Here is an 8,914-nt window from a genome sequence, read left to right as displayed (position 1 = left end):
AGCTTGCTAGGGTACCCAGCAGCGGTAGCAGCCCTGCCGGTGGCGCCCCCTCCTGGGGTGCTACCTCCTGGCCTGTGCCGCTGGCGTTCTGGGGGGAGCCCATTGCAGGTATCGCTTCTCGGCCTTTTGGCTAAGATCAAGTGTAGTATCTGTTCTTATCAGTTTAATATCTGATACGTCCCCCATGTGGGGACAACATATTAAACGGATTTTTGCAACGGGGAGTCGGAGAGGGAGCTTGCTCCACCCGCTTTACGCATCGGCCCGGTATTGCAGTGTTTCCGGGAAAGGTGCACGCACCTCCTTATCATTCTTGGGTTGAAAGAAAGACAAAAAAGCCTGCCTGCCGTGATAGAATGTACGTGCTTTGTGATGTCATTGCAGCCTGCCGAGCGATGAGTTCTGTGATGTCATCACTGACCTGGCAGTAAAGGGAGAGGCAGAGAAAGGCACAGCACGGTGCTGAGCTCCCTCGCCGACTGGGCTAGGAAGACACAGGAAATGAACAATTGTAGTATTCATATTGTGAATCGATTTTGATCTGTATGTCCATGATTTTGAGCTCTCTCTTGTGTGCACATTGAACAGTGTGTGTGTGTGTGTGTGTGTCTCTCTCTCTCTCTCTCTCTCTCTCTCTCTCTCTCTCTCTCTCTCTCTCTCTCTCTCTCTCTCTCTCCCCCCTCTCCCCCCCCCTCCCTCCCGGCTGTCTGGAGCATGGCCTGCGGCCGCAGGGAGCACCCAGGAGCTGGTTGGAAGCATCTTGGACTCGGGTTTCCCTTCAATACGCATAACGCTTTCGCCTTTTACTAAAGCATTCCGTGGAGGGGGACATGGATGAGTTTGTACCATTTTTTGGGAGGCTCTGCCCTGTTGGGGCGGAGCTGTGATCCAGGTGAACAGCAGATCAGGCATATAAGGTGGAGGTGGTCAATGTCAAGCAAATAAGCTTGCTAGGGTACCCAGCAGCGGTAGCAGCCCTGCCGGTGGCGCCCCCTCCTGGGGTGCTACCTCCTGGCCTGTGCCGCTGGCGTTCTGGGGGGAGCCCATTGCAGGTATCGCTTCTCGGCCTTTTGGCTAAGATCAAGTGTAGTATCTGTTCTTATCAGTTTAATATCTGATACGTCCCCCATGTGGGGACAACATATTAAACGGATTTTTGCAACGGGGAGTCGGAGAGGGAGCTTGCTCCACCCGCTTTACGCATCGGCCCGGTATTGCAGTGTTTCCGGGAAAGGTGCACGCACCTCCTTATCATTCTTGGGTTGAAAGAAAGACAAAAAAGCCTGCCTGCCGTGATAGAATGTACGTGCTTTGTGATGTCATTGCAGCCTGCCGAGCGATGAGTTCTGTGATGTCATCACTGACCTGGCAGTAAAGGGAGAGGCAGAGAAAGGCACAGCACGGTGCTGAGCTCCCTCGCCGACTGGGCTAGGAAGACACAGGAAATGAACAATTGTAGTATTCATATTGTGAATCGATTTTGATCTGTATGTCCATGATTTTGAGCTCTCTCTTGTGTGCACATTGAACAGTGTGTGTGTGTGTGTGTGTCTCTCTCTCTCTCTCTCTCTCTCTCTCTCTCTCTCTCTCTCTCTCTCTCTCTCTCTCTCTCTCTCTCCCCCCCTCTCCCCCCCCCTCCCTCCCGGCTGTCTGGAGCATGGCCTGCGGCCGCAGGGAGCACCCAGGAGCTGGTTGGAAGCATCTTGGACTCGGGTTTCCCTTCAATACGCATAACGCTTTCGCCTTTTACTAAAGCATTCCGTGGAGGGGGACATGGATGAGTTTGTACCATTTTTTGGGAGGCTCTGCCCTGTTGGGGCGGAGCTGTGATCCAGGTGAACAGCAGATCAGGCATATAAGGTGGAGGTGGTCAATGTCAAGCAAATAAGCTTGCTAGGGTACCCAGCAGCGGTAGCAGCCCTGCCGGTGGCGCCCCCTCCTGGGGTGCTACCTCCTGGCCTGTGCCGCTGGCGTTCTGGGGGGAGCCCATTGCAGGTATCGCTTCTCGGCCTTTTGGCTAAGATCAAGTGTAGTATCTGTTCTTATCAGTTTAATATCTGATACGTCCCCCATGTGGGGACAACATATTAAACGGATTTTTGCAACGGGGAGTCGGAGAGGGAGCTTGCTCCACCCGCTTTACGCATCGGCCCGGTATTGCAGTGTTTCCGGGAAAGGTGCACGCACCTCCTTATCATTCTTGGGTTGAAAGAAAGACAAAAAAGCCTGCCTGCCGTGATAGAATGTACGTGCTTTGTGATGTCATTGCAGCCTGCCGAGCGATGAGTTCTGTGATGTCATCACTGACCTGGCAGTAAAGGGAGAGGCAGAGAAAGGCACAGCACGGTGCTGAGCTCCCTCGCCGACTGGGCTAGGAAGACACAGGAAATGAACAATTGTAGTATTCATATTGTGAATCGATTTTGATCTGTATGTCCATGATTTTGAGCTCTCTCTTGTGTGCACATTGAACAGTGTGTGTGTGTGTGTGTGTGTCTCTCTCTCTCTCTCTCTCTCTCTCTCTCTCTCTCTCTCTCTCTCTCTCTCTCTCTCTCTCTCTCCCCCCTCTCCCCCCCCCTCCCTCCCGGCTGTCTGGAGCATGGCCTGCGGCCGCAGGGAGCACCCAGGAGCTGGTTGGAAGCATCTTGGACTCGGGTTTCCCTTCAATACGCATAACGCTTTCGCCTTTTACTAAAGCATTCCGTGGAGGGGGACATGGATGAGTTTGTACCATTTTTTGGGAGGCTCTGCCCTGTTGGGGCGGAGCTGTGATCCAGGTGAACAGCAGATCAGGCATATAAGGTGGAGGTGGTCAATGTCAAGCAAATAAGCTTGCTAGGGTACCCAGCAGCGGTAGCAGCCCTGCCGGTGGCGCCCCCTCCTGGGGTGCTACCTCCTGGCCTGTGCCGCTGGCGTTCTGGGGGGAGCCCATTGCAGGTATCGCTTCTCGGCCTTTTGGCTAAGATCAAGTGTAGTATCTGTTCTTATCAGTTTAATATCTGATACGTCCCCCATGTGGGGACAACATATTAAACGGATTTTTGCAACGGGGAGTCGGAGAGGGAGCTTGCTCCACCCGCTTTACGCATCGGCCCGGTATTGCAGTGTTTCCGGGAAAGGTGCACGCACCTCCTTATCATTCTTGGGTTGAAAGAAAGACAAAAAAGCCTGCCTGCCGTGATAGAATGTACGTGCTTTGTGATGTCATTGCAGCCTGCCGAGCGATGAGTTCTGTGATGTCATCACTGACCTGGCAGTAAAGGGAGAGGCAGAGAAAGGCACAGCACGGTGCTGAGCTCCCTCGCCGACTGGGCTAGGAAGACACAGGAAATGAACAATTGTAGTATTCATATTGTGAATCGATTTTGATCTGTATGTCCATGATTTTGAGCTCTCTCTTGTGTGCACATTGAACAGTGTGTGTGTGTGTGTGTGTCTCTCTCTCTCTCTCTCTCTCTCTCTCTCTCTCTCTCTCTCTCTCTCTCTCTCTCTCTCTCTCTCTCCCCCCCTCTCCCCCCCCCTCCCTCCCGGCTGTCTGGAGCATGGCCTGCGGCCGCAGGGAGCACCCAGGAGCTGGTTGGAAGCATCTTGGACTCGGGTTTCCCTTCAATACGCATAACGCTTTCGCCTTTTACTAAAGCATTCCGTGGAGGGGGACATGGATGAGTTTGTACCATTTTTTGGGAGGCTCTGCCCTGTTGGGGCGGAGCTGTGATCCAGGTGAACAGCAGATCAGGCATATAAGGTGGAGGTGGTCAATGTCAAGCAAATAAGCTTGCTAGGGTACCCAGCAGCGGTAGCAGCCCTGCCGGTGGCGCCCCCTCCTGGGGTGCTACCTCCTGGCCTGTGCCGCTGGCGTTCTGGGGGGAGCCCATTGCAGGTATCGCTTCTCGGCCTTTTGGCTAAGATCAAGTGTAGTATCTGTTCTTATCAGTTTAATATCTGATACGTCCCCCATGTGGGGACAACATATTAAACGGATTTTTGCAACGGGGAGTCGGAGAGGGAGCTTGCTCCACCCGCTTTACGCATCGGCCCGGTATTGCAGTGTTTCCGGGAAAGGTGCACGCACCTCCTTATCATTCTTGGGTTGAAAGAAAGACAAAAAAGCCTGCCTGCCGTGATAGAATGTACGTGCTTTGTGATGTCATTGCAGCCTGCCGAGCGATGAGTTCTGTGATGTCATCACTGACCTGGCAGTAAAGGGAGAGGCAGAGAAAGGCACAGCACGGTGCTGAGCTCCCTCGCCGACTGGGCTAGGAAGACACAGGAAATGAACAATTGTAGTATTCATATTGTGAATCGATTTTGATCTGTATGTCCATGATTTTGAGCTCTCTCTTGTGTGCACATTGAACAGTGTGTGTGTGTGTGTCTCTCTCTCTCTCTCTCTCTCTCTCTCTCTCTCTCTCTCTCTCTCTCTCTCTCTCTCTCTCTCTCTCTCTCCCCCCTCTCCCCCCCCCTCCCTCCCGGCTGTCTGGAGCATGGCCTGCGGCCGCAGGGAGCACCCAGGAGCTGGTTGGAAGCATCTTGGACTCGGGTTTCCCTTCAATACGCATAACGCTTTCGCCTTTTACTAAAGCATTCCGTGGAGGGGGACATGGATGAGTTTGTACCATTTTTTGGGAGGCTCTGCCCTGTTGGGGCGGAGCTGTGATCCAGGTGAACAGCAGATCAGGCATATAAGGTGGAGGTGGTCAATGTCAAGCAAATAAGCTTGCTAGGGTACCCAGCAGCGGTAGCAGCCCTGCCGGTGGCGCCCCCTCCTGGGGTGCTACCTCCTGGCCTGTGCCGCTGGCGTTCTGGGGGGAGCCCATTGCAGGTATCGCTTCTCGGCCTTTTGGCTAAGATCAAGTGTAGTATCTGTTCTTATCAGTTTAATATCTGATACGTCCCCCATGTGGGGACAACATATTAAACGGATTTTTGCAACGGGGAGTCGGAGAGGGAGCTTGCTCCACCCGCTTTACGCATCGGCCCGGTATTGCAGTGTTTCCGGGAAAGGTGCACGCACCTCCTTATCATTCTTGGGTTGAAAGAAAGACAAAAAAGCCTGCCTGCCGTGATAGAATGTACGTGCTTTGTGATGTCATTGCAGCCTGCCGAGCGATGAGTTCTGTGATGTCATCACTGACCTGGCAGTAAAGGGAGAGGCAGAGAAAGGCACAGCACGGTGCTGAGCTCCCTCGCCGACTGGGCTAGGAAGACACAGGAAATGAACAATTGTAGTATTCATATTGTGAATCGATTTTGATCTGTATGTCCATGATTTTGAGCTCTCTCTTGTGTGCACATTGAACAGTGTGTGTGTGTGTGTGTGTGTGTCTCTCTCTCTCTCTCTCTCTCTCTCTCTCTCTCTCTCTCTCTCTCTCTCTCTCTCTCTCTCCCCCCCTCTCCCCCCCCCTCCCTCCCGGCTGTCTGGAGCATGGCCTGCGGCCGCAGGGAGCACCCAGGAGCTGGTTGGAAGCATCTTGGACTCGGGTTTCCCTTCAATACGCATAACGCTTTCGCCTTTTACTAAAGCATTCCGTGGAGGGGGACATGGATGAGTTTGTACCATTTTTTGGGAGGCTCTGCCCTGTTGGGGCGGAGCTGTGATCCAGGTGAACAGCAGATCAGGCATATAAGGTGGAGGTGGTCAATGTCAAGCAAATAAGCTTGCTAGGGTACCCAGCAGCGGTAGCAGCCCTGCCGGTGGCGCCCCCTCCTGGGGTGCTACCTCCTGGCCTGTGCCGCTGGCGTTCTGGGGGGAGCCCATTGCAGGTATCGCTTCTCGGCCTTTTGGCTAAGATCAAGTGTAGTATCTGTTCTTATCAGTTTAATATCTGATACGTCCCCCATGTGGGGACAACATATTAAACGGATTTTTGCAACGGGGAGTCGGAGAGGGAGCTTGCTCCACCCGCTTTACGCATCGGCCCGGTATTGCAGTGTTTCCGGGAAAGGTGCACGCACCTCCTTATCATTCTTGGGTTGAAAGAAAGACAAAAAAGCCTGCCTGCCGTGATAGAATGTACGTGCTTTGTGATGTCATTGCAGCCTGCCGAGCGATGAGTTCTGTGATGTCATCACTGACCTGGCAGTAAAGGGAGAGGCAGAGAAAGGCACAGCACGGTGCTGAGCTCCCTCGCCGACTGGGCTAGGAAGACACAGGAAATGAACAATTGTAGTATTCATATTGTGAATCGATTTTGATCTGTATGTCCATGATTTTGAGCTCTCTCTTGTGTGCACATTGAACAGTGTGTGTGTGTGTGTGTGTGCTCTCTCTCTCTCTCTCTCTCTCTCTCTCTCTCTCTCTCTCTCTCTCTCTCTCTCTCTCTCTCTCTCTCCCCCCTCTCCCCCCCCCTCCCTCCCGGCTGTCTGGAGCATGGCCTGCGGCCGCAGGGAGCACCCAGGAGCTGGTTGGAAGCATCTTGGACTCGGGTTTCCCTTCAATACGCATAACGCTTTCGCCTTTTACTAAAGCATTCCGTGGAGGGGGACATGGATGAGTTTGTACCATTTTTTGGGAGGCTCTGCCCTGTTGGGGCGGAGCTGTGATCCAGGTGAACAGCAGATCAGGCATATAAGGTGGAGGTGGTCAATGTCAAGCAAATAAGCTTGCTAGGGTACCCAGCAGCGGTAGCAGCCCTGCCGGTGGCGCCCCCTCCTGGGGTGCTACCTCCTGGCCTGTGCCGCTGGCGTTCTGGGGGGAGCCCATTGCAGGTATCGCTTCTCGGCCTTTTGGCTAAGATCAAGTGTAGTATCTGTTCTTATGTTTAATATCTGATACGTCCCCCATGTGGGGACAACATATTAAACGGATTTTTGCAACGGGGAGTCGGAGAGGGAGCTTGCTCCACCCGCTTTACGCATCGGCCCGGTATTGCAGTGTTTCCGGGAAAGGTGCACGCACCTCCTTATCATTCTTGGGTTGAAAGAAAGACAAAAAAGCCTGCCTGCCGTGATAGAATGTACGTGCTTTGTGATGTCATTGCAGCCTGCCGAGCGATGAGTTCTGTGATGTCATCACTGACCTGGCAGTAAAGGGAGAGGCAGAGAAAGGCACAGCACGGTGCTGAGCTCCCTCGCCGACTGGGCTAGGAAGACACAGGAAATGAACAATTGTAGTATTCATATTGTGAATCGATTTTGATCTGTATGTCCATGATTTTGAGCTCTCTCTTGTGTGCACATTGAACAGTGTGTGTGTGTGTGTGTGTGTGTCTCTCTCTCTCTCTCTCTCTCTCTCTCTCTCTCTCTCTCTCTCTCTCTCTCTCTCTCTCTCTCTCCCCCCTCTCCCCCCCCCTCCCTCCCGGCTGTCTGGAGCATGGCCTGCGGCCGCAGGGAGCACCCAGGAGCTGGTTGGAAGCATCTTGGACTCGGGTTTCCCTTCAATACGCATAACGCTTTCGCCTTTTACTAAAGCATTCCGTGGAGGGGGACATGGATGAGTTTGTACCATTTTTTGGGAGGCTCTGCCCTGTTGGGGCGGAGCTGTGATCCAGGTGAACAGCAGATCAGGCATATAAGGTGGAGGTGGTCAATGTCAAGCAAATAAGCTTGCTAGGGTACCCAGCAGCGGTAGCAGCCCTGCCGGTGGCGCCCCCTCCTGGGGTGCTACCTCCTGGCCTGTGCCGCTGGCGTTCTGGGGGGAGCCCATTGCAGGTATCGCTTCTCGGCCTTTTGGCTAAGATCAAGTGTAGTATCTGTTCTTATCAGTTTAATATCTGATACGTCCCCCATGTGGGGACAACATATTAAACGGATTTTTGCAACGGGGAGTCGGAGAGGGAGCTTGCTCCACCCGCTTTACGCATCGGCCCGGTATTGCAGTGTTTCCGGGAAAGGTGCACGCACCTCCTTATCATTCTTGGGTTGAAAGAAAGACAAAAAAGCCTGCCTGCCGTGATAGAATGTACGTGCTTTGTGATGTCATTGCAGCCTGCCGAGCGATGAGTTCTGTGATGTCATCACTGACCTGGCAGTAAAGGGAGAGGCAGAGAAAGGCACAGCACGGTGCTGAGCTCCCTCGCCGACTGGGCTAGGAAGACACAGGAAATGAACAATTGTAGTATTCATATTGTGAATCGATTTTGATCTGTATGTCCATGATTTTGAGCTCTCTCTTGTGTGCACATTGAACAGTGTGTGTGTGTGTGTGTGTGTCTCTCTCTCTCTCTCTCTCTCTCTCTCTCTCTCTCTCTCTCTCTCTCTCTCTCTCTCTCTCTCTCTCCCCCCTCTCCCCCCCCCTCCCTCCCGGCTGTCTGGAGCATGGCCTGCGGCCGCAGGGAGCACCCAGGAGCTGGTTGGAAGCATCTTGGACTCGGGTTTCCCTTCAATACGCATAACGCTTTCGCCTTTTACTAAAGCATTCCGTGGAGGGGGACATGGATGAGTTTGTACCATTTTTTGGGAGGCTCTGCCCTGTTGGGGCGGAGCTGTGATCCAGGTGAACAGCAGATCAGGCATATAAGGTGGAGGTGGTCAATGTCAAGCAAATAAGCTTGCTAGGGTACCCAGCAGCGGTAGCAGCCCTGCCGGTGGCGCCCCCTCCTGGGGTGCTACCTCCTGGCCTGTGCCGCTGGCGTTCTGGGGGGAGCCCATTGCAGGTATCGCTTCTCGGCCTTTTGGCTAAGATCAAGTGTAGTATCTGTTCTTATCAGTTTAATATCTGATACGTCCCCCATGTGGGGACAACATATTAAACGGATTTTTGCAACGGGGAGTCGGAGAGGGAGCTTGCTCCACCCGCTTTACGCATCGGCCCGGTATTGCAGTGTTTCCGGGAAAGGTGCACGCACCTCCTTATCATTCTTGGGTTGAAAGAAAGACAAAAAAGCCTGCCTGCCGTGATAGAATGTACGTGCTTTGTGATGTCATTGCAGCCTGCCGAGCGATGAGTTCTGTGATGTCATCACTGACCTGGCAG

General features: G+C 53.3%; 19 non-coding genes across 19 annotated transcripts; all 19 read left to right on the top strand.

Moving 5' to 3' along the window:
- The first annotated feature begins 110 nt into the window (after positions 1-110).
- On the top strand, positions 111-301 carry LOC136726038 (U2 spliceosomal RNA). The gene has a single exon (XR_010807881.1). It is a non-coding gene; the product is annotated as a U2 spliceosomal RNA (small nuclear RNA).
- Positions 302-762: 461 nt separating this feature from the next.
- Positions 763-878, top strand: LOC136726010 (U5 spliceosomal RNA). The gene has a single exon (XR_010807856.1). It is a non-coding gene; the product is annotated as a U5 spliceosomal RNA (small nuclear RNA).
- A 176-nt stretch (positions 879-1,054) lies between these two features.
- LOC136726036 (U2 spliceosomal RNA) lies at positions 1,055-1,245 on the top strand. Its single transcript, XR_010807880.1, has one exon. It is a non-coding gene; the product is annotated as a U2 spliceosomal RNA (small nuclear RNA).
- A 460-nt stretch (positions 1,246-1,705) lies between these two features.
- On the top strand, positions 1,706-1,821 carry LOC136726009 (U5 spliceosomal RNA). Its single transcript, XR_010807855.1, has one exon. It is a non-coding gene; the product is annotated as a U5 spliceosomal RNA (small nuclear RNA).
- Positions 1,822-1,997: 176 nt separating this feature from the next.
- LOC136726035 (U2 spliceosomal RNA) lies at positions 1,998-2,188 on the top strand. Its single transcript, XR_010807879.1, has one exon. It is a non-coding gene; the product is annotated as a U2 spliceosomal RNA (small nuclear RNA).
- A 459-nt stretch (positions 2,189-2,647) lies between these two features.
- On the top strand, positions 2,648-2,763 carry LOC136726007 (U5 spliceosomal RNA). The gene has a single exon (XR_010807853.1). It is a non-coding gene; the product is annotated as a U5 spliceosomal RNA (small nuclear RNA).
- A 176-nt stretch (positions 2,764-2,939) lies between these two features.
- LOC136726034 (U2 spliceosomal RNA) lies at positions 2,940-3,130 on the top strand. The gene has a single exon (XR_010807878.1). It is a non-coding gene; the product is annotated as a U2 spliceosomal RNA (small nuclear RNA).
- A 460-nt stretch (positions 3,131-3,590) lies between these two features.
- On the top strand, positions 3,591-3,706 carry LOC136726006 (U5 spliceosomal RNA). The gene has a single exon (XR_010807852.1). It is a non-coding gene; the product is annotated as a U5 spliceosomal RNA (small nuclear RNA).
- A 176-nt stretch (positions 3,707-3,882) lies between these two features.
- LOC136726032 (U2 spliceosomal RNA) lies at positions 3,883-4,073 on the top strand. Its single transcript, XR_010807876.1, has one exon. It is a non-coding gene; the product is annotated as a U2 spliceosomal RNA (small nuclear RNA).
- Positions 4,074-4,532: 459 nt separating this feature from the next.
- Positions 4,533-4,648, top strand: LOC136726005 (U5 spliceosomal RNA). Its single transcript, XR_010807851.1, has one exon. It is a non-coding gene; the product is annotated as a U5 spliceosomal RNA (small nuclear RNA).
- A 176-nt stretch (positions 4,649-4,824) lies between these two features.
- Positions 4,825-5,015, top strand: LOC136726031 (U2 spliceosomal RNA). Its single transcript, XR_010807875.1, has one exon. It is a non-coding gene; the product is annotated as a U2 spliceosomal RNA (small nuclear RNA).
- A 458-nt stretch (positions 5,016-5,473) lies between these two features.
- On the top strand, positions 5,474-5,589 carry LOC136726003 (U5 spliceosomal RNA). Its single transcript, XR_010807850.1, has one exon. It is a non-coding gene; the product is annotated as a U5 spliceosomal RNA (small nuclear RNA).
- Positions 5,590-5,765: 176 nt separating this feature from the next.
- LOC136726030 (U2 spliceosomal RNA) lies at positions 5,766-5,956 on the top strand. The gene has a single exon (XR_010807874.1). It is a non-coding gene; the product is annotated as a U2 spliceosomal RNA (small nuclear RNA).
- A 462-nt stretch (positions 5,957-6,418) lies between these two features.
- LOC136726002 (U5 spliceosomal RNA) lies at positions 6,419-6,534 on the top strand. The gene has a single exon (XR_010807849.1). It is a non-coding gene; the product is annotated as a U5 spliceosomal RNA (small nuclear RNA).
- Positions 6,535-6,710: 176 nt separating this feature from the next.
- LOC136726040 (U2 spliceosomal RNA) lies at positions 6,711-6,899 on the top strand. The gene has a single exon (XR_010807883.1). It is a non-coding gene; the product is annotated as a U2 spliceosomal RNA (small nuclear RNA).
- Positions 6,900-7,360: 461 nt separating this feature from the next.
- On the top strand, positions 7,361-7,476 carry LOC136726063 (U5 spliceosomal RNA). Its single transcript, XR_010807904.1, has one exon. It is a non-coding gene; the product is annotated as a U5 spliceosomal RNA (small nuclear RNA).
- Positions 7,477-7,652: 176 nt separating this feature from the next.
- LOC136726029 (U2 spliceosomal RNA) lies at positions 7,653-7,843 on the top strand. Its single transcript, XR_010807873.1, has one exon. It is a non-coding gene; the product is annotated as a U2 spliceosomal RNA (small nuclear RNA).
- Positions 7,844-8,304: 461 nt separating this feature from the next.
- On the top strand, positions 8,305-8,420 carry LOC136726062 (U5 spliceosomal RNA). The gene has a single exon (XR_010807903.1). It is a non-coding gene; the product is annotated as a U5 spliceosomal RNA (small nuclear RNA).
- Positions 8,421-8,596: 176 nt separating this feature from the next.
- Positions 8,597-8,787, top strand: LOC136726028 (U2 spliceosomal RNA). The gene has a single exon (XR_010807872.1). It is a non-coding gene; the product is annotated as a U2 spliceosomal RNA (small nuclear RNA).
- Positions 8,788-8,914: the final 127 nt, after the last annotated feature.

The sequence above is a fragment of the Amia ocellicauda genome, unplaced genomic scaffold (assembly GCF_036373705.1).
Source record: "Amia ocellicauda isolate fAmiCal2 unplaced genomic scaffold, fAmiCal2.hap1 HAP1_SCAFFOLD_238, whole genome shotgun sequence".
In the NCBI taxonomy this organism is placed as follows: Eukaryota; Metazoa; Chordata; class Actinopteri; order Amiiformes; family Amiidae; genus Amia; species Amia ocellicauda.
Note: the sequence above shows the minus strand (reverse complement) of the source record. Positions and strands in the feature narration are given on the sequence as shown.